At 39.5% G+C, this 23,210-nt stretch overlaps 1 protein-coding gene across 5 annotated transcripts in view; it reads left to right on the forward strand.

Annotated features, from left to right (window-relative positions):
* Nucleotides 1-23,210, forward strand: part of ROBO1 (roundabout guidance receptor 1) — an 859,323-nt gene that overhangs the window by 348,355 nt on the left and 487,758 nt on the right. The window lies entirely within an intron of this gene.

Consider the following 23,210-nt stretch of genomic DNA (forward strand, 5'->3'; position numbering starts at 1 on the left):
CACATAGACAACATCTTGTCAGTCTCCTACCAGACGATTCTGACAGGATTCTGACTGTTATTGTAAATTCCCTTCATGCTATAAGGACAGTCTGACAAATCTACACTGTGAGGTCTATGGAATATGATTCCAACAAAAGGCTCTAAGGAAGTTTATGGGTAATCTGGCTTATTAAAAAGCCAGTAAAGACAGAAGTAAAATGCATGTCCAATACATTGCTGTATATTGCTGGTTTATATCTAGTTCATCTGTGTTTTAGATGCGTTTACAGATGTGCTCAATCTGTATCAATGCATCTGTGACAAAACAGAACGCTTTCATCTTCCAATGTGTTAGTTGTATAGGTAAACCCAAAACCCATGTTCAGAGGCAAATGAAGGATTTGTAAAGGGGGGTTTGCACACCACGTCACCAGTGGGTGTGACCAGCATGCATGGGAGCAAGGCTATAATTTTAGACAGTGCTTGGCTGCTCTCCAACTCTTCCTATCCCCGTAATATACATGGGCAATGCTGCGTGCACTACTGTTAGGTGCATGTAGCTCTCCCTTTTCAAGCAGAGCTGTGTGAAGAGGGAGCAGGGTCCGACCACCTTATGTATACAGTGCCCCAGGCTTGGAGGGGGGTTTACGGGCACTAGAAAACCCCCCCTCGGTTTGCCAATGATGTTACCCACAAGTTGGTATGTTCATAGTGCATTGAGATGAGTGGACTTCTCAGGTGCATTGACCGGCGTTTAATGCAATTAAAATGAGTGAAGTTAAACTCATGCTAACATGCAAATGGTATAATTCCATTGAACATAATTGGTTTATCTTCACATCTGTTTATATGCTGTGAACTGGCATTGAAATGTATATTGTACATTATATTTAATTTCATGATGTGGTAAATTATTCTATGTCATGATCTTTTCTTGGGAATTCCATATTTCCTGCCAGAGTGTTTATCCTGGGACCTATGATTGCCCATTGTGGGCTAGTTCACCATCAATTAAACAAACTTGTATATATTGTACTGTAGGTGCACATAAATAATAAGATATGGCATATATTCTATTTTCTGTACTAGAGATGCTCAGGCTCGGTTACTCGAGAACCGAACACACCCGAACTTAGAGGATCCGAGTACCGAGCCGGCTCGAGGGAGGGCCCAAGGACAATTCTATCTTGCACCATTTTTCTTTTCTGCTACTGCTGTGTGCCATGTGTCCTAGAATGAGACTCACGAGATCTCCTCAGTAAGGAGACTACAGCGCGCCGGAGAAGGACCGCAGAGAAAGTGCTCAGCAGCACTGATCGCGCCGGGGGCGCCCCCACCCCCGACCGATCAATACTGCTGCTGAGCACTTTCAAGGGCCCCCTGGATGCCATAGGCCCCTGGGCTGTAGCCCAGTTAGCCCTATAGTTAATCCGACCCTGATCCAGCCAGGTCGCTGCAGTCTTTGTCCAAAAGCGCATGTAAATAATATTGTGACCTGTGAGGTGGTCAAAATTGACTGCAAATTAGTTGAAATTAGTGTTATTGAGGTTAATAATAATGTAGGAACAAAATGTAGGAACAAAAAGAGTAAAAATATGTGATTTTAGCATATTTTAGGATTTTTCCTAAAAAATCCAAATAATATGGTTAGAGACCATTATCACACTTTATACAAAAATAGTTCCCGCATTCACCTTGGTGTCCCATCTTCAGAGCAGTACATTTGTATCAGAGCTTTCTCTTCGTAAGTCATATACCAGGAGATATATTACCAGTAATGTCAGTACTAAAAGGATATATTTACGATTTCAATTGAGCATGGGGGGGGGATATTGTTTTGAACCCAGAACACCATATTTTTAAGCACAATCCTGTACAAGAACTTATTAGCTAATGTGACTGGAGAGAGAAGTGCTGTTCAAATTAATTTTATCCTTCTGCTTAGAACCCCGCAAGCAATCATTTACACTTTTATTTTTAATAATACCCTTTATTTATAAAACACCAGCATATCCTGCATCACTGAACAGTCAGGGAATAAAGAAAACATATTAAAATACATAATAACAGGATAATAATACAGGAACATAATTTGAGACAAAAGGCAAAAGGGCTATGTTTACTAAACGTCACAATCTAATACGAAAACCAGACAAGATTGATCTTTATAGCTTACACTTTAATAGGAAAACAATGGAATGCTACACAAGGTAGATGGACACATGGAAATTCAATGAATTCTATACCTAGAATCAAGCATGTTAGGGTTGGATGTGTAGGGGAACATGGGAGCAGTGTATGGTCTACTGTATGGGGCCCAACATGCCACATTTCTTATATATTTGGTTTCTTTTACTACCTTAGTGAAAACTCCAAGTGGATGGCCAAATGAAATACAGTATTTTATTTTGTGTCTCATAAAATGGAAGTATTTTAAATTTCCCTATAAACGCAGCACAACTGAAAGACAGAGATAAGTGAAAAGGTCTCTGCAAATTTTCAGCTTCTCTGCATATCAGCATTTCTCTGCTAACAAATTAGTTTGCAAATGTGGCACTGAAAAAAAGTTCCTGTGTTATCATTTAAATGTTGTTTTGAAACAACAAATTCTATGAAACATTGTAATTGACTTTTTATATTTTTTAAATTACTTTTTTTCAAAACAACTTTCATTTTCATTTGAACCGCTAATAAAAGATCTGTGGATTGATTTGCCAAAAAATAGGTAGCGCCCCCTTATCTTAAACTGTCATGTGAACCAAAACTGATTCCAACAGAACAATTGCTTAAATGTCAAGACAGTGTCATTTCTTATGCAAGTCCAATGAGCTGCAATGTTATCTAAATAGAGAGTAAAAGGAGGGGAGGCCATGTGGGTATTTTGCATTCAGGAAAATCTGGCGTTTGCATGTCACCTAGGTGCAAGATGATGACAGCACCTCTGGCAGACTTAGGAAGGTCAGGGGCTTATGATTGTATGCAAACAAACCAGTGTGTGTGGTTTCCTTTTCATTTCAATGCATCAGTAACATCAGAATAAATATCTGCTATCTCTATCCCCTTTCTTCTTAAGCTGGGTACACACTGCAGAAATTTCAACCAACTTTTTATGCCGAGCGATTTTACATGCGATCGATGTTCCGATCGCTCGGTCCATGGACTGCATACACACTAGCCTTGTTTAAGACGATAAAGGGAAGAGCGGACGTCCCTTTAGCGACTTTTTACAGCTATGTTGTCGTGAGCAATGACTGTAATTTCGTACTCACTGTTGTGGATCGGTCAGAAGTTTATACACACTGCACAGCGGAAACGAGATTGGAACGAAAATATTAAACGGTACGACCAACCAAATGAGGCGACAATCGTCTATTTGGGCAGACTTTTGACCATCGTGTCACTACACACACTGACCCGACTTTTGAACGAGCGGTCGTATGTCGGTTGATTTAGCCGATTATTGGATGAAAACTGTGTAGTGTGTACCCAGCTTTACTTGGAGGTATAACGCTTAAAAAAACAAACACTGGAATCCTTATGAATTTCACAGGTTATCCTTAAATACTTTGCAATGAAGCTCCAGTAATTAAAATGATTATCCTTTTGCTCAACACTCTACATGTAAAGCTTATCGACCCTTTGTGAAAAAATACACCCTACTTACAAAGACGTATAAATACTCTCCTGACGATTAGGTCATTATCAGATAACGGGACATGTTTTAAAATGCAAGACTAGATGGGAATAGATTTTATCTTTAAGCCATGAGACATCTTTATTTCTACAGTAAATCCCCAGCCATCCATATTTACGGCATTCCATCTTTGGGGTGTTTTATAGAGCAGCATTATGTGGCTGTTGATTAACACAGCTTTTGTTGTTGCTTTTCATTAATTTTTCATGCATATATTTCCGAAGATTAAATACCCAGAAACCATTTTCTCATGCTAAATATAGTCCCGGGTCGACTATTAAATGTCACAGAAGGTCTGGTTTATAGTTTATTAGAATTAAAGGATAGGTTTTTGTTGCATGAGTTTAATTAGATTACCAGACTGGCCTTGTTGTAATCCATCTTTATAAGGTATGCAGGTATGGTGTACTCTAGCATATGTCCAGTGACATAATGTTATTTATTACATTTGGAACATTTGAAATGGTACAAACCTAGGAATGATTCCTCTGTGTACTGCTGGAAGAAAGACTATATATATATATATATATATATCTTTATCATCATCATTATCTATTTATATAGCGCCACTGATTCCGCAGCGCTGTACAGAGAACTCATTCACATCAGTCCCTGCTCCATAGGGGTTTACAGTCTGAATTCCCTAACATACACACACAGACTAGGGTCATATTGTTAGCAGCCAATTAACCTACCAGTATGTTTTTGAGTGTGGGAGGAAACCAGAGCACCCAGAGGAAACCCACGAATCCATGCAAACACAGGAGAACATACAAACTTCTCACAGATAAGGTCACAGTCAGGATTTGAACTCATGACCCCAGTGCTATAAGGCAGAAGTGCTAACCACTTAGCCACCATGCTGTCTATATATATATAATTTGTACATTTGTACATTTAATTGTTATTATGTAATCAGTAGAGCTTGGAGAGATTGGTAAATTACTGGCAGTTTGCCTCATGGAGCAGTTGATGATATTGGGTCAATTGTTTAAATGAATCAGTTCACCAATCTGCTATCATTGGTTGGAAAAAATACTTGGTTACAAAAAAAGCATTTTAACAGTATACAAAGTCATTTATAATATAAATGTGTTTAATATTTTTTATATTTTCTGCATAATTTGTTGCTGAAAGATCACTTTTTAAAGGTTTTGTCCAACAACAGTTTAAAACATATTTTTTTCTATATTCCAAACTTGTGTTTTTCTTAGAGTCCTTCACATATTTTTTTTGCTGTTCTAAATCACTCAAATTCAGAGGATCTCAGACTTTGGTATATTGTTTGGATCGTCTGCAGTATTTATTTTCAATATTGCATTTTTCCAGCTTGACACTGTTTTTAGTGTTTGGGGTTTCCAAGATTATATTATAGCCTTCTAAACACCCTGGGTCTGATTAATCAAGGTACGCATACTGAGCACAGTGGGCCTGATTCATTGAGGAAAGTAAAGCTAAAAAAATGAGTAACTTTGCACCTGGGCAAAACCATGTTGCACTGGAGGGGAGGTAATTTTAAAATATGATGAGAGATTTATAGTTGGGGTAGAACATGTCCTAGAGCAACTTTATATTTCAGGATAAAATTAAAGCTGTTAGGTATTTGTGTACTACATGAATAAACAGCCAGTCTTTAACTTATGTGCAAAATAATAAACTAATTTGCACCCCTTGCATTGTGACATGCTTTTGTCCAGGAGAAAACTTTTTTTTTTTGCCTTACTTTACTTAATGTATCAGGCCCGATGTGCGTTTGTTTTAAAACACCCTGTGCACTCCCAAATTCATCAAGACATGGCTCTCAAGATACGTGCGCTGTTGAATTCTGGTGTAGGTCTGCTTTGCTCTACTACACACAACACTGGAGGATACGTCCAAAGTATATGTGGATTATAAATTTGAATGAATATGAATTAATACCACCAGTGAAAAATAAGGGCATTAAGGATAAAACTGTTAAAAAAGAGGGTTTTTTTTTCCATGAAATGCATTTATTAGGATGTTGTTAATGTCTATTGAACATAAAATATATTTTTACAGTTGCTCCTGATTACAAACACATGTTATAGCATGCACACAAGACTGTAATCACTAGTGATCAGGACTTAGACTAGCCCTGTAGCTGGAGCAAGAGATATGAAAGAAAAACAAGTAACTTTGCAATGCCCAGAGCTGGATTCGGAAGTGGCTGCGTGCAGTTGAGTTTGGCTCTCCCTTACTGTAAATTGACTACAGCCAAACACCCCATCTCCACCGAGTTCACTCCCCAAAATTGTAAGCTGTAGTAGGAGTCCTTTGCATTTGAAGGTGACAGCGCTGTGTTTACTGGCGTATCGCGTATGTCCTGGCTTTGGGCACATGCAGAGTGATTTTGAGTACGATACTCTCAAAATTGGCAGATATGGATGAATCAGGTCCTGTAAGGTAATTTCATGGTTAAAGAATACATTTGATATGTCTATTCCTCCTGATCTTTTTTAAAGAACTGCCCCATTCCAACGAGTGAATTGAAGGGGATTTAAATGGATTTTGTAATTCAGCATTGGATAAAATGATTTTAATTGAGATCAAAATTGTATTCTCACGTGTTACATTCATCTTCACATATATGTTTCTATGTTAAAAACTCTAAGATCCAATGCATTCTATTTACATTTTCTTACTATATTTAATTACCAATGACACCTGTGGAATTTTTTTAGGCTGCTCGTGCTCCATAGTACTTTTCATTGTACATAAAGCACTAATTGCAATTTGAAAATATTTAAATTCATTATTAATGGTGAAAGAAATCGGTTAAAGGTGTCAACTGCTGTTTTAAAGCTATCAATGGCAAGTACCACTAAAACAATACAGACAGCTCATCCAGATTGTGTTACTAATTGTTTCACTGAAAGTCTGTAATCCCTACCAGTCCTTCCAAAATAATTCAGCTTTTGTGAAGTAGAAATAATTCAGCTTTTGTGGGCCCAAAGTGAGAATGATGAGTACAATATAAGGTTTCCTGGGCAACACTGACATTATAGGAGAAGGATTCATGACATGGAGAAAGAGGGAACATATTCAGCCGTCAAAGCTAAACTTTTTCATACAGAACAAAAAACAACTATAGTTCTCAGAAGTTGGTTGTTCAAATAAATGATTACGGTATGAAAAATGAGAATGATATTTTAAACACATTATTGCACAATATGTTAATGTGTATGTGGGATAATGCGCCCCCGATATTAAGGATATTAGATGTCACCAATTAGTTACTTTTATTGCTTTAACCTGTGGTGAGCTGGTGCTCAGTGAAACATAGTTTGACAGTGTCCTGGCCCAGTCTAATAAGACCAATAATTGTTGTTTGTTCTTTGATTAGCTGACCAATTAGCACAGATGTAGCTAGTTTGCATTTATCCACGCTATATCTTAGCATTCAGGGAAACGTGTTTGGGGTGTGACATGGGTTTCTCTCACAAAGTGTTGGGAAATGCACAGTTAAACAACACAGTTGAACAAACACTGAAAATGATCACAGTTCCTGCAGCACACACATTTGTCCATACTGCCCCCTCATTACTCTACTCGCCTCTAGTTAACACCCATGAACTTTTTTACTACTGATATTCACAAAGTGAAATATCCTCACCAGAAAATAAAAGGTCACACATCTTACAATCATCTTTCCTATTTTTCTCTCTCTCTGCTTCTTTTAGCTGGTGATATATCACCTATTCCAAGTCCGACCCAAAACCCCATTAACGGTATATCAGAACACCACCAAAATCCAGCAAACCTCAAACACATCACCTGTCTTCCGTCTTTTCCAAAGTCTTTAAAATGTCCCTAATTAGAATGCACGCTCTGCTTATAACAAACTTACACAACCTCTTCTTGTCAAACAATCTCAACCCTCTTTGAATAACATAAACATGTCTCACGCAATCAGACACTGTCTCACCTGTAGCCCTTTCCCATGGTCGCCTCCATTTCACCCACACTCCCAGACCTGGAGGTAGACAAGGAGGTGGGGATGGACTACTACTCTCCCCGCAGTGCACATTCACAGTTCTACCAAATGTCCCAACACTCACGTTCACATCCATCTGCTATTTGGATTTCGCTGCATGGCTCCCTCACTTCTTATTTTCTGACATCCCCACCATCGTCACGGGTGATTTCAACATCCCATTGATAGTCCACAACATTCCACTTTCAAACTACTCTTTCTAACTTAAACCTTGGCCTCTCCCAGTGGACTGACTCTGCTGCTCATCAAGATGGCCACTGCCGTGATCTTGTTTTCTCGGTTTGTGATTTCCTTAACACTTATTTCTCCCTCTTGGATCATCACCTTATCAGCTACAAGTTCTCCTCCAGTACTTTAACCTCTCTGCTGTCTAAATTTTCTAAGCCTCCTCATACCCGCAGAATTCTTAACTCTATTAATTTTCAACATTTTTCCACCTCTCCGACACATTTTCTCCCCAGTTTCTGCAGTCCCTCATTTTCACCAAACCCCAGCAATAGTCCTTGATCAAGTGGCTTCAGCGACTCGTCACACTCCGTGTCGACTTCGATGTCAGCCGTTGCACACTAACGTAACTTGCTCGCACAGCAGAATGTAACTCTCATACTTATTCTAGGGGTGTGCACCGGCCACTTTTGGTGTTTTGGGTTTTGGGTTCTGATTTGTTTTGCCAAAATACCCCACGAAAGGTTTTGGTTCTGATTTTGGGTTTTGGGTTCTGATTTTTTTTTAAAAAAGCCAAAATCCATATTTTGGGGTTTTTTTCACTCCTACACTATTATTAACCTCAATAACATTCATTTCCACTAATTTCCAGTCTATTCTGAACACCTCACACCTCACAATATTGTTTTTAGTCTAAAAGGTTGCACCGAGGTAGCTGGATGTCTAAGCTAAGCGACACAAGTGGGCGGCACAAACACGTGGCCCATTTAGGAGTGGCACTGCAGTGGCAGACAGGATGGCAGTTTGCAAGAGTTTGCTAGAATTGCAAGATGGAATTGTCCTTGGGCCCTCCCACCCACCCTGATGTTGTTGAAATAGGACATTTGCACTTTAACAAACCAATCAGGAACAGTGAACGTAGTTTAATCTCTGGTATTAATATTTCTGGACTGCAGGAACAGTGAACGTAGTTTAATCTCTGGTACTAATATTTCTGGACTGCAGGAACAGTGAACGTAGTTTAATCTCTGATACTAATATTTCTGGACTGCAGGAACAGTGAACGTAGTTTAATCTCTGGTACTAATATTTCTGGACTGCAGGACTATCTCTGATCGAGATCGTGGAGGAAATTGACGAGGAGGGTGTTGCTGGTGTGGATACAACAGGACCAAGGGATTTAGGTGTCCCTGGACTGCTGACGGTCCTATCCACAGGTCCTGAACTAAACACTGAATTATGAAGGTTCTTCAGGTGACGTATAAGGGAGGTTGTCCCTAGGTGGCCAAGATCCTTACCCCTGCTTATTTGAGCTTTACATAAGGTACATATGGCCATACATTTGTTGTCCGGATTGGGATAGAAATAACTCCAGACCGAAGAGGTACATTTTTTGGTCTTCTGCCCAGGCATGACGATGGGCTTTATCATCCCATGGACAACAACTGTTTCCCCCCCTGGTGCCTCATTTAAGATAACCACATCAGCATCCTCCTCGTCAAGTTCCTCCTCAGCGCCAGCTACATCAATATCCTCCTCCCGGTGTATACCTTCATTAGCCAAATCTGTAACTGGACTGTGGGTGATCCTTCCAGCATATGCAGAGGGCGTGCTGCAAATGGTGGAAGGAGCCACCTCTTCCCGTACAGTGATGGGAAGGTCAGGCTTCGCAACCACCAACACCCTTGGTCTCGCTTTGGGGATTTGTGATGCCATCTCTTTAGAAGGCAGAGTTGTTTGCTGTGTTGTTGCTGACAGCATAACTCTTTTTAATTTTTTTGAGGGGGGGGAGGAGGAGGGCTTAGATCCTTGGGTGAAGCTGAAACACTAGTCATGAACACGGGCCAGGGCCTAAGCCGCTCCTTGCCACTCTGTGTCGTAAATGGCATATTGGCAAGTTTACGTTTCTCCTCTGATGATTTCAGCTTTCTATTTTTGCTAATTTTAGTGAACTTTGGCTTTTTGGATTTTACATGCCCTCTACTAGGAGATTGGGCATCGCCCTTGGCAGACGACGTTGATGGCATTTCATCGTCTATGTCATGACTAGTGGCAGCAGCTTCAGCATTAGGAGGAAGTGGTTCTTGATCTTTCCCTACTTTATCCTCCAAATTTTGGTACTCCATTATATGCAGCACAAGAGAACGTACCCCTAAACCACACACACTCGACAAAGCCTTTACAAATTATCTGCAGCACAGGAGAGTACCACTGGACTGGAGTTATACAGCAGTACCTATTTTTTGGTACAGCAGCAACAGTGAACTTAGTTTATATAAACTATATAACGTATTTTTATATATTACAGTACTAATATTTCTTGACTGCAGGAAGAGTGAACCTATTCATATATTGCAGTAGAAATTTTTAGAGACTTTTTTTTATAATTTTTTTATATTTTTTTTTAATTTTTTTTATTTTTTTATAACTTTTAATAATTTTCATATAACAATGCCCTTTGCAGAACAGAGCACAGGACACAGACAGCACCACTGGACTCAGCACAGGATCTTAAAGGAAACCACTGAAAATAAAAGCAGGACAGGATGAAGATGGTGGCCGCGAGCGGTGAATTTATGACATCCGAGTCTCGCGAGATCCGACCCGAGACTTGGATGTCATAGCCTCGTTTGGGATTTTTTTCGCGGGCGGAAGTACCCGAACTCGGATTCCGTTGGATCCGCGCTGTTCGGATGGGCTCGGATTAGCAAAATCCGAGCCCGCTCATCACTAACCTATTCTGATTTATTCGCATATATTACCACTCATATAGAAATACTCTGGAAACCCCTAAACGAAAAGACTTCCAATCTCTCATCCCTGCTCTGGCTTCTAACCCAAAAACACCTTTTTAACACATTAAGGGCTAGATTTACTAAGCTGTGGGTTTGAAAAAAGTGGGGATGTTGCCTATAGCAACCAATCAGATTCTAACTTTCATTTATTTAGTACCTTCTACAAAATGACAGCTAGAATCTGATTGGTTGCTATAGGCAACATCCCCACTTTTTCAAACCCGTAGCTTCGTAAATCTAGCCCTAAATCTCTTCTCAACTCTCCCACCCCAAACCCTCTTGACTATTATCAGTGCTCATGATCTTGCTTTCTACGTCAAGGACAAAATTGATAAGATCTGATTTAAAATGGTGTAATTTTCCTCGACAAATAGCTCAATTCTTTGCCAGCGCCCTATGACACCTTTTTTTCATTTGATCCCACAAATGAAGAATAAGTATCCACTCTCTTCTTTTCTACAACCTGTCCTGTTGATCTTATACTCTCACAAATTGGTAGTTCCCTGTCTCCTGTGCTCATCCTACCACTAAATAAAATTTATAATCTCTCTCTCTCTGTCTCTACTGGTATCTTTCTGTCATTATTCAAGCATGAAGTGATTCCTCCTATCTAGAAAAATCACAATTCTGACCCATACTCTCGCCTCACACGCTTTCTTTCCTCATGCAACCTATTGGATCCTCGTTAGTCTGGCTTTTGTTCTCAACACTCCACAGTGACTACATTGACTAAGGTTGTCAATTATTTGATCACTACTAAATCTAAAGACCATTACTCATTTCTAATTCTCCTGGATCTCTCCGCTGCATTTGAAACTGTTAACCACTCTCATCTCATACAAAAGCTTAAATCCCTAAATCTTCAAGACACTGTTCTATCCTGGCTCTCATCATACATTTCTAATCACTCTTTCAGTGTTAGTTTATTTGGATCCACCTCTGCTCTGCCTCCTTTATCAGTTGGAGTACCACAAGGCTAAGTCCTTCATCCTCTGCCCTTCTCTATCTATACCACTTATCTCGGAAAACTAATAAGTTTCTTTGGATTTCAGTATCATCTCTATGCAGATGATGCTCAAATTTATCTATCCTCTTCTGATCTCTCTACATCTTTGATGTCCCGTGTTACTGACTGTCTTTCTACCAATTCATTGCGGATGTCCTCTCGTCAACGTAAACTCAATCCTTCAAAAACAGAGCTAATTATATCCCCACCTGCCAAAAGAAGTTACCTACCTGACATTTCTATTTCTGTTGACTACATGACCATAAATCCCACCCCTAAGTTTGTTCCCTAGGCGTGATCCTTGACACAGAAATATTCTTTGTTCCCCACATTGACTCTATATGTAAATCAAGTTACATACATCTAAAAAACATTTCCAGAATACGCACATATCTCACAGAAGACACTGCAAAAACTTTCATTCATGCACTCATCATCTCCCACATCGATTATTGCAATTCCCTCCTTACTGGTCTTCCCAAACTCAGACTCTCACCCCTATAATCTATGTTGCACACAGCGGCTAGATTGATTTTCCTTGCAAATCGTTCTTTTGTTGATCCACTCTGTCAGTCTCTAAATTGGTCGCCTGGTTTTCACCGAATCCAATATACTTCTACTAACATACAAGGCCATCAACAAACTTGCACTAACGTACTAACGTACATCTCCTCACTTGTCTCAAAATCTCTGGCAACTCAACACCTCTTTTTTGCACTTTTTTCCGCAAACACTGTCTCAAGCGTTCTCTGAGACCCCCATCATCAGGCAAGCTTGTAAAATTCCTCAATTCCTCCTTACCTTATTACCTCCCTTTACAGAGTTCACACATGACAACAACCCTCTGACCAACATTGCTGTGTGACTGGATCCTATAGCCCACAAAGCACTTTTTACCTTTGCAATCTGGCTGGACCAATATGCAGTAGGTAGCACTTAACCTGATGTATCATACTCCTATTATACTTCTCTGTCTATCCCTTAGATTGTACGCTCCTCTGAGCAGGGCCATCTCTCCTCCTGTTTCTACCACTTCTAACTCTGCTCTCCAGCTACTTAGCCCTCCTCCTCGAGGCTCCACTCCACGTCCACTCTCGCTCCCTCCTCCCCCCTGGGGGTCTCCCTGTCTTCCGCGTCCTCCTTCTTGGGCCCCATCATTTGCGGATCCTACCTCCCCCTTCCCCGCCCTCTCTAGCTGTGCATTGAGCTTACCGAGTTGCTGTGCTTACTGTTTACTGTACTGTGCTGTCTCCCATTGTATTGTAATTTGTTTGTCTCTGTACGGCGCTGCGGACGCCTTGTGGCGCCTTATAAATAAAAATTAATAATAATAATAATAATATCTGTATTCCCCAGTATTGTTTAATTATTCCTGTGTTTGTTCCTAATTGTAAAGCGCTACAGAATTTGCCGGGGCTATATAAATAAATGATGATGAAGCAACGTTACATGACCTCATAATAGGACAAGTCCACAGGACACAGAACTCCAAGATGATTTCTAAAATCCTAATAATTCACAGTATAGAGTAATGTGTTAATGCTTATTACACATTAAAAAAGAAATTCAATAGTTTACTGTCTTTCCTTTCAGTTCTATTATATGGTGTTTGGCTATACCTCATTTATATTATATTATTATTTGAATTGAGTACAAAGCGGTGCTACGTAAAAGGTTGGTGTTTATCTGTGACAGATGTGGTTATCATTGGCCTGCTTCATTAAGGAACGTAAATGGCAATAAGTGTAAAATTTTGGATAAAATTGCACTGGGCATGCTCAGAAAGGGACTATACGCTAGTGAACGCAAGAACAACCTACAATATCATGGGTGGAAGAGGGAAGGGGCATATACATGTAGTCAATGTACAGTAAGGGCGTGTCAAGGTTCAGCACATGAACATTTGTCCGATTCAACCTTTGGACATCTCTCAGGTACGTGTTTCTCTGTTGTGTGACTTGCACAAGCTACAGGGCAGGTTTAAGTGCAGAGTGATAGTGATGACGATCGCCTATGCATGCCACAACATGTGTTTGCAGGGGCAGCTGTAAAAATGCATTTTATATACAGTAGACATTAATAACATGATGATAAATGTACTTTATATTTAAAAAAATGGAAACAAAAAAAGCCAACTTTTTTTAAAAATGTTGTTTATTAATGACCCCATAGCAAAATTTGGTTAGGGGCCACGCGATGCCACTGTAGCCTCTCTGCTTTGTAAAGTTCAGCCGGCCACGTCTGAGCATAAGCGATCTGACACATGTACCCACTGCACACGCACCACAGCTCTACCCTATTCATTGTGGGGTCTGGTTGGGGGTATACAAGGGCTTGGTGGGGGGATGCAGAGATGTCAGAGGGGGCACTTGGAGGGTGGGATGACCTGGCATGGCTGTAACCCCCTCATACCGGGCCATGTAGCCGCTGCACCCTTTGCACCCACGGTAGTTTAGCCACTGCTCTCCCAGATCAATAATCATGAAAAATAAGAATATATTTCCCAGCTTTTCATACAAATATTCACAAAACTTATGTATTATATCTGTCAGATTGCTCCAGACTGGAATGTGAGGGTAATCTTGCGCCTAACGTAAATAACTGGTATTTTTGATCATGTAATCAGCGAGACATTATTGACATTTTATCGTACTGCCACATATGTCAGATGGGCCATTTCTGAACCATTACATAAAGGAGAAGCAGATAACTGTATGGAGTTTGTATGTTCTCCCCGTGTTTGTGTGGGTTTCCTCCGGGTGCTCCGGTTTCCTCCCACACTCCAAAAACATACTGGTAGGTTAATTGGCTGCTGTCAAAATTGACCCTTGTCTCTCTCTCTCTCTGTCTGTATGTGCATGTTAGGGAATTTAGACTGTAAGCTCCAATGGGACAGGGACTGATGTGAGTGAGTTCTCTGTACAGCGCTGCAGAATTAGTGGCGCTATATAAATTGCTGATGATGATGATGAAGATATACAGATCCCAGGTAAATACAAAGTAGGTGAATACTTTCTGCGCTGAAGCCTCACTGAGATAGACAAGCAAAATTGAAAAGATAATATTAACAAAAAGTGTATAATAAAGCACTTTAAAAATCCCAAGTATATGATGACACAATAAAACAGTCTGAGAGTTAACAGGACAAAAGGTAACCACCAATTAAGATATCACAATCTTTTTAGATACTGTGATCCCTTTCCTCTTTCAGGCAGTGCATGTTTTCTTGTTTATTTGTGTATTAATCTTTAAATAATTTTGCTATGCAGTGGAATTAGTGCTGCTATATTAATAAATGATGATGATGATGATGATGATTATACGCAAAGATAACGCCTTGGTTAAATGATATCATTCTAATGATGTCATAGCGCAGTAAGATGCCAGAGAAAGTCTCACACAGCCCTAATGTTAGCTGGAGTTGGTGAATAACATCCTTGCTGTGTCCAGGAAAGCAGACAAGATGTTGCTATCACCTGACTGTACTACATATAAGGCTCAGCAAGGACAGCAGCTGCCAGACAGACCAGCCATCACTGCTCTTGTTAGAATCCACAAAGGGGACTCAACCCTGAACTAATGCGCTTTAATTAAGACAGACATGCTATGGTCCAGCAGAGCTGGCAGGGTCAGTGCTCACGCAGTTCCAAATGAGGCATATTATAATTAGAATATAATTAAAAATCTCTAGGAGAAGTAGAACTTGAACTTTGCAGGCCTCAAATGTTAAGTTGCTGTTTGGGTCCTGATGTGTACCTTATTAAATCGTTACTGCTCAATTAGACAGTTATGTAAAAAAAATAAAGAAGGGCAAGCATGGTGCATTTTATTAAATAGTTCTGTGATGTCTACCTTCAGCCTGAAACATCTGTTTGGATTCTGTTCAAAGTAATGTTTTGGGTTTTTTATTAAAAAAGATTCTTTGTTGGGTCTATCCTCTATTCACAGGTCACCATTTTTAATCAAGATTGATTTTTCTTTCTTCATATCAAACTACACTTTTTTTCTTTATACCGAGAATTCATTTCAGAAGTTAAGTAACACTTTGCCTACCTATATTCATGTGCTAGATTAGGTTGCACTGCCTTGCTTGAATTTGTAGTGTAACTTGTGTATTTTGACATTGTTCTATAAGTCCCATAGATATATATATCATCATCAGCAGCAGCTATTATATAGCTCCACTAATTCTGCAGCGCCGTACAGAGAACTCACTCACATCAGTCCCTGCCCCATTGGAGCTTACAGTCTAAATTCCCTCATACACACACACAGACCGAAAGACTAATGTCAATATGATAGCAGCCAATTAACCTACTAGTATGTTTTTGGAGTATGGGAGGAAACCGGAGCACCCGGAGGAAACCCACGCAAACACAGGGAGAACATACAAACTCCACACAGGTAAGGCCATGGTTGGGAATTAAACTCATGACCCCAGTGCTGTGAGGTAGAGGTGCTAACCACTGAGCCACCGTGCTGCCATGTATGGAACGTCGTTAAAATTGTCTGATGTCATCACTGAGTGTCCACTAAGAGAAAAGACTAGGTCTGGCAAAACCCATATTAGTTCTTAATCTATCATGCAATTGTTAGACCAAGTCATATGTCACAAACATTGTGATTGATATCTGAACTGATGTTAGATTTGAGCTGGGTACACACCTATGTAATTATCGCGCAAACCACACAATTCACAACCAATTGGTCAGCTATTGCAAGAATAAGTACGCTTGTTTTATCATACCAAAACATATTCCATCTGTTTATTTGGTTTTATAAGCTTCTTAAAAATCACGATCAACGATGTCTTTTCAGCAAATCATTATGAGGGATGAAGATCACAGATCTGAAGGTAAATTGTGTAGGTGTGTAGAGCATGCTCATAGGACATTCAATCATTGGTGAAATGGCTAGACATTGCATCTGAAGTATGATTGCATAGGTGTGTACCCAGCTTAAGTATAAAATAACTCCTGACTAACTCTATCTGGGATTGTGCGCACAAAAATATATTTAGCACTATCAATTTCTTAGCAAGGAATAAAATGTCATAAGCTAAGTTAAAGCCTGGAATTACATGAAAGAGAGCAAGTGGCATTCAGTCACATGAAAGGGCTATTCCTTCTACAGTTGGAAGATACAAAGATCCAACCAATCAGACACACTGTATGTGATATCTTGCCTAGGCATACTTTAAAGAGGTATAAGACATGACATGCAAATAGTATGTAAACAGAGAAATACACACTGACTGATCAGTCTGGAGACTTCAAAGGAAGGATTTGTGTTAAATATGTTGAAAAACCACAAAAGAAAAAAACATTGTTATTTAATCAAATGTATGGAATCTATTAACTTGAATTCTTGTTTCTTAATTGGGTTTGTATGTAATTTGGAATGCCATGCTTAAAATATGGTAACTTACATTTACAAATGATCCCTGTCCCTCGCCACATTGTAGCATTACTTTAAGGGGCATTTTTACTAAACTGCTGGTTTGAGAATATGGAGATGTTGCCTATAGCAACCAATCAGATTCTAGTTATCATTTATTTAGTACAGTCTATAAAATGACAGCTAGAATCTGATTGGTTGCTATAGGCAACATCTCCACTTTTTCAAACCCGCAGTTTAGTAAATATACCCCTAAATTGTTTAGCTATGCACCTCCCAGTAACTATAGAAAGAAACAGTTGGTGATTATGTCTGTGTGTATGACAAATTTTACTGAAATGCAAAAATAATTTACGTTTTTCTTTTTACATAAGTTTTAAGTTTATGTATAAGAGGTTTATGGATAAAATATCCCCTACCTGTATTAGGTTAGATTTTATTGTTTCAATACAGGACATGTTATGTGAGTCATACCTCAGTGATGTCACTGGACCCTCATGGTGGCAGCACCACTACCTGTGCCACCAGATTTGTGGCCCTGCTCAGCTTTGAGTACTGGGAACAATATTGGAATATTTAAGTGGTTTTAGAGATCACTAGAGAATAGTTGTTTACTCTCCCGGAATGTCTGGGAGACTCCCAAATTTCTGGGAGTCCTCCAGAAATCCCGGGAGAGCGGGGCTACCTCCCGCTTCCTAACCACCTCAATAGTACAGTGGCTGGGGGCAGGGTTTAGGATGTGAATCGTGCTTCATTGTGGCCCCACCCCCTGCTGTAATTGGTCAGAAAATGTGATTGATGTTTAGGGGCGGGGTCAAATGAGATTTCCCGGAGCAGTCCTTGCCAAAGTTGGCAAGTATGCACTATAGCTAAGGAGTGGGAGACAAAATGTCCCTACACGGAACTTGCACTGATCAAATGTTACACTATTGATTTCAGTCTAGGCCTGTAAGGTTTCGGAGACCTTTCCCATTGAAAGTCAGTGGTGCAATTATCAACTTTGTATATTCTAAAGGTTGAAATATTAATGTATTTTATTGCAAAATATTTAAAGTATTAGGCCTGCTGTGCATATTAAGACAGTATTTTAGTACCTTTCATCTCACCATCTTATTATCTGTCCACTATCAAGTGTATCAATGTAAGTAAATAGGTGACAAGAAACAATTATATTTATAAAAGCATATACTGTATAATAAATGGGAGATTTCCCTGTTCTTACCAGGCTGTAAGTTTGTTACTTACTGGGTTACTAGCCAAAATCAGAACAGATGGCCATTCACTCAGTGAAATGATGTTTCTGTCATCAATCATAATGACAGCCAACGCGACTCTCAGCTTGCTTGCTGGAACATAACCCCCTATTTCTAGTCAAAACTGATGTTGCATAATGTGTCTCTATGGTGTCTGCTAATAGGATATAACCTTGTATGATCTGTAAAGGATTAAAGTCAGGTATTAATCAATGCTTTGCAGCAGGGATTCAGAATGTATATATTTCCTAACAAATCTGGACGTTCTAACTAACTAAATAACTACTAACTATCATTAATTAATCAAGTAGTGGGTTTAGGGAACAGGGAACCTGACAAATCCTCTTTAAATTATGTTTTAGGGGTATATTTACTAAACTGCGGGTTTGAAAAAATGTAGAGATGTTGTCTATAGCAACCAATCAGATTCTAGCTGTCATTTTGTAGAATGCACTAAATAAATGATAGCTAGAATCTGATTGGTTGCCATAGGCAACATCTCCACTTTTTCAAACCCGCAGTTTAGTAAATCTAGCCCTTAGAATAATAAGTAGTAATTAAATAAAACATTGGTTTAAGTCTTGCTAGTTCGTTTTACAGAAAGTAAACGGGCGTACGTCTCAGTTTACATCAGGCCCACTGTGTAGAATTCTCCACAGGGATCAGTGCTACAGCATTACCAGTGTAAGGCTGAATGAACATGGCAAAGTGGTGCAGTGATTAACATTGGTTCCGACCTGGGTCCCATTCTCTGGGATTTTATGAGGGTCACATTTGCAAAACCCACAAGTAAAGTGCGTGTGAAAAAATGGTGAATTTACAAGTTTATTTTGAATTGAGCATAAGTTAAAATGTGCAACTTAAACATACAAAGGCTTCCACATGAAGATATGTGTAAAGAGCATCAGGATATGGTTTAAGCGTGTGATGAGGTGGCATACACGAGACATCAGTCATCATCATCAACTTAAAGGTGCTAAATGGCTTTTTTATGTATATTTCAAAATAAAGTGATGTAAGCTCCAGCGCTCATAGCCTAGTGCTGTTAGCGTTAATGTAGGTGAATGAAAGAGTGGGGTCTCCATACTTAAGCCACAATCAGCACCAGGGTATTACAGACTGGGATGGTCACCATATAACAGAGAAATATGCAGAGTGGGGTCCCCGTGTCATAGAGGCTGAATTCACTCCCTCCTAAGAGAAAACATGTGCTGACATACAAGTTACAGCAAACACATGGCTGCCAGTGCATATTGGTCCTTGTAGAACTTAAAGCGCCAGCATGCCCTGACATCCAGGGACCGCTGGGAACTGTAGTGCCACATGGAAAAATACCGTAAAAATAAATTTAAAATAAATACTCCCCAAATCCCCTGTTTTACCATTATATACACACACAGATTTCCAATGGTGTCTCCTTCTTTCTTCTTCCTTGTAATCCAAAAGGAATAAAATAAAACACAATAAGAATGCTGATGCTTCTTCCAGAGCCCGATGTGAATGATAGGCCAGGGGACTTGTCCACAACTGACCAATTCAAGTCAGCTTCGCTCTGATTGGACAGAGTGTGAGATTGGTTGCAGTTAGACCCCACGTGGAGTTGCAATTGACTTTATTGCAGCAATAGGCGCCGTTGATAACATGTATGCTATGGCTATTGGCGTTATTATACCAGGCTGAAAATGTATGATCCCTGATTAAACTAAACAGCCGTTTAAAGAATATTTTCATTCAAAATTTGTGATTTAACCAATAAATTGTAAACATCTAATGTATAAAATGAATGTTATCACCTGAGGCTTTATTTGGGTGATGCTTATGCCATATAGCCTATCCTGTGATGGCAATCTTTTTGGTAATAGTATTTGTCCCTTGACATAACCGTGTCACATCCAGAATGTAAAACAATAATAGAAAATTAGGGCCGCTCGTAATAACACTTTACATTAGATTTATTAAAATACATAAAATATGCAACATTTATAGTAATGACCATCAACACCACGGAGGATGTTGTGTAATAAACAAGGAATAAAATATGACAATTGAGTCTATATTCCTATGGTACATAATGCTCTTAGAAAATCATCTTCATATGGTATTCACATTCCATTTCAAGTAAAGCAAAACTGGTAACCAGACATGCAGATTTAAGGTAGTTTGCAGAAGTGTAGATTATATTAACGGAACTTGGTACATTTCTGTTAACATATGTTTTTCTTAGCGGAGTAGAAATTCAGAAGTGAGACATATTCATTCGTGCATATCCAGCCTGTGGGTTGACGAAAACACTGAAGCAAGTGTTCCCTTATTAGAATATATTCAGAAGTCTCATGCCCATAAAGCAATGTTAGCTTCAAATAAAATCACACCGATAATATATGCAAACAACAGATTCCCGTTTTGAATATACGCAATCAACAGGTCCGATAGAATGATCCAAACTGCATATGATTAAGAAAATCCCACTTGCAGACCACAGCCTGTGTGGAGCTCACCATACGTATGGGAGAGAGGTCATCTGTTCCTTCATGCGGCTTTACAAGCCCTCCTGTGTAGAGCCGTCTCTTTCGTAACACCGTATGCAGTGAGGCACGTACCGGACCTAGTGCACACTGTTCAAAACCCCAGGGTCACTTCACCACTGGTTGTAAAACCTATTGATGTAAGGCAAGCTTGACACGTTTCTTGGCTATAGCCATTTCATCAGAAGCTGAATGTCCAGAATGTCATGCGTCCTGTTGCATCTTTCTCAATGGTTCTAAATCTGGTGTTAAGATCAGGACGTTCTGCCTGATTGTTTCGCAGCTGGATATTTGTCCATTGAGTGTGTTTGGCCGAACGGGGCCAATGTGGGAATTTGTCAGACAGGTGGAAATGCTGGATCCCATGGGGTTCCATGAATGCGCTCAGCATATTATCACATATACATAGGAGTCGCAGTTACCAGGTGAGGAATTTTATTTTCCATCAAGAAACAATTAAAATCAGAAATGTTTTTGGTCATTGTTAGTAAGTGTGGAGGCAATGCAGCAGTATTGGGCCAAATCTTCTAAACATACAGAATTTACCATGTATGTGTTAAGACATAGGAGCTCTCCTGTTTGTTTGATCTATCATCTGTGCAATTACTGATACTACTATGTGTAGGATCATTCCTGCAGTTCACTGATTCTGCTGGTTATACTAGGCAAATTGTTACAAGCTTCATTCAGTTCTCAGTCTGGCAGCCTCAGGTGTGCAATCATCTACCACACTCATGCAGCTAATCATCATGCAGTTCTGATTGGTGCTGCTGCATTTATAAACCTCTTACTGGCAGCATACCAATGCTGGTGATAGTTTCTTGCTGACCTAGTGTGCCTTGTATCCTGACCTGTTCTTCTAACAGTGTTTGACCTGGATTGTTTATAGGAATTGCTGTCTTTTCCACTCCTGACTCTTAGTTTTGTTAAATGGATTTGCTCTCATATCTCTACCTGCCCTGACCCCTGGCTTGTTTAAAGGATTACACTGTCTTCTCTACTCTTGATCCCTGCCTGTCTGACTCAGAGTTATGCCAAATACATTCTGGTTGCTCACTACCTGTTTCTGTGAGCTGTCCACTCCATCAGACAGGTTCAGACTACTCTGCAATAACCCTTGCCTGTCTGGCTCAGAGTTCTGCTAATATATCCTGGTTGCTCATTACCTCCTACTGTGTTCTGTCCTCTCCACCGGGCCTGTCCTATTTCAACAACTGCTACTACCCAAGCCAACTAAGTCCTGGAGGCGACCGAGTACTGTGGAATGTAACAAGTCCCTCAGAAGGGGAGCTGCTAAGGGTGAACTTCTCGCAAAGCGATTATAGCAGTTGACGATCTCACAATCTGCCCTTAACAGTATGTAAATTCAATGGCAAAATTATCATGTGTGTGGAAAGCTTATGATTCTACAAAGCTATGAAACTAGAAACAGATTAGTCTGAAATTTTAAATCATGAATTTAAGTGATATCTACATAGTTAGATTGCAAGCTTCTACGGCTAAATAGGCATGTTGTACAGAATTTAAATCCTTTTTCTTTTCTTTTTTTAACATTAAAATACAGTAAAAAATAAACAATCTATAAAACTAAGTATTTTATTAATTGTATGTATACTGTGTAATTAGAATAAACACTGTGGAAATATTGGCCTACTGATGGTTTATTTTAATCTAGAGTGAACCAGCTGGCTGGTCACAGACTGTTCTTGGCCCTTCAACGTCTTTGACAGTGCCTTAGTGTTTACAGTGTGATGCATCTATGTAACTATAGTTCTTAGCCCACAAGCATTGTACGGTTAATATTTATGTACCAACGTCATAAAATAGCGCGGGTAACATTGCTTTAAAGTATACATATTATACAGATTACTGGATTTGCCTACATACATGATTACTGTGGTGGAATATTTTTCAATAATCCATGTTATTCGGATCCTGATTCATCTTCTTTCCATCATGCTCACTCTCCAGGAGGATTCGGTTGTATTATTAGTTTATTCATATATAGGAAGTAACGTACAGAGTTGTCTCCTAATATAATATCTATGTGGTCAGTTTTGAAATAACACTGTGTCCTTTATTATGTACTTAACTGTTGGCTACAAGTTTAAGGAGATTTCCTTATGGCTTAAATGATTGCCTTTTACATACCCTCCTAAAACTTTCACTACATTGTTTTATCTTTGTGGCTTAATTCTCTGCATTTCAGTCATGTGTTTATATGACCAAGTATGGTTGTTAATTTTTTTTAATCATCACCCTAGGACAGGGCACAGATGTACTCTCTGGTTAGAATTGTAGCCTATGCAGAGAGCACAGCAAAGCAGAGCTGTTTTGTATCCCATTGCAATAAAAATAAACAATTCTACCTGACAGGGC

This window comes from Mixophyes fleayi, chromosome 2 (assembly GCF_038048845.1).
Source record: "Mixophyes fleayi isolate aMixFle1 chromosome 2, aMixFle1.hap1, whole genome shotgun sequence".
NCBI lineage: Eukaryota > Metazoa > Chordata > Amphibia > Anura > Limnodynastidae > Mixophyes > Mixophyes fleayi.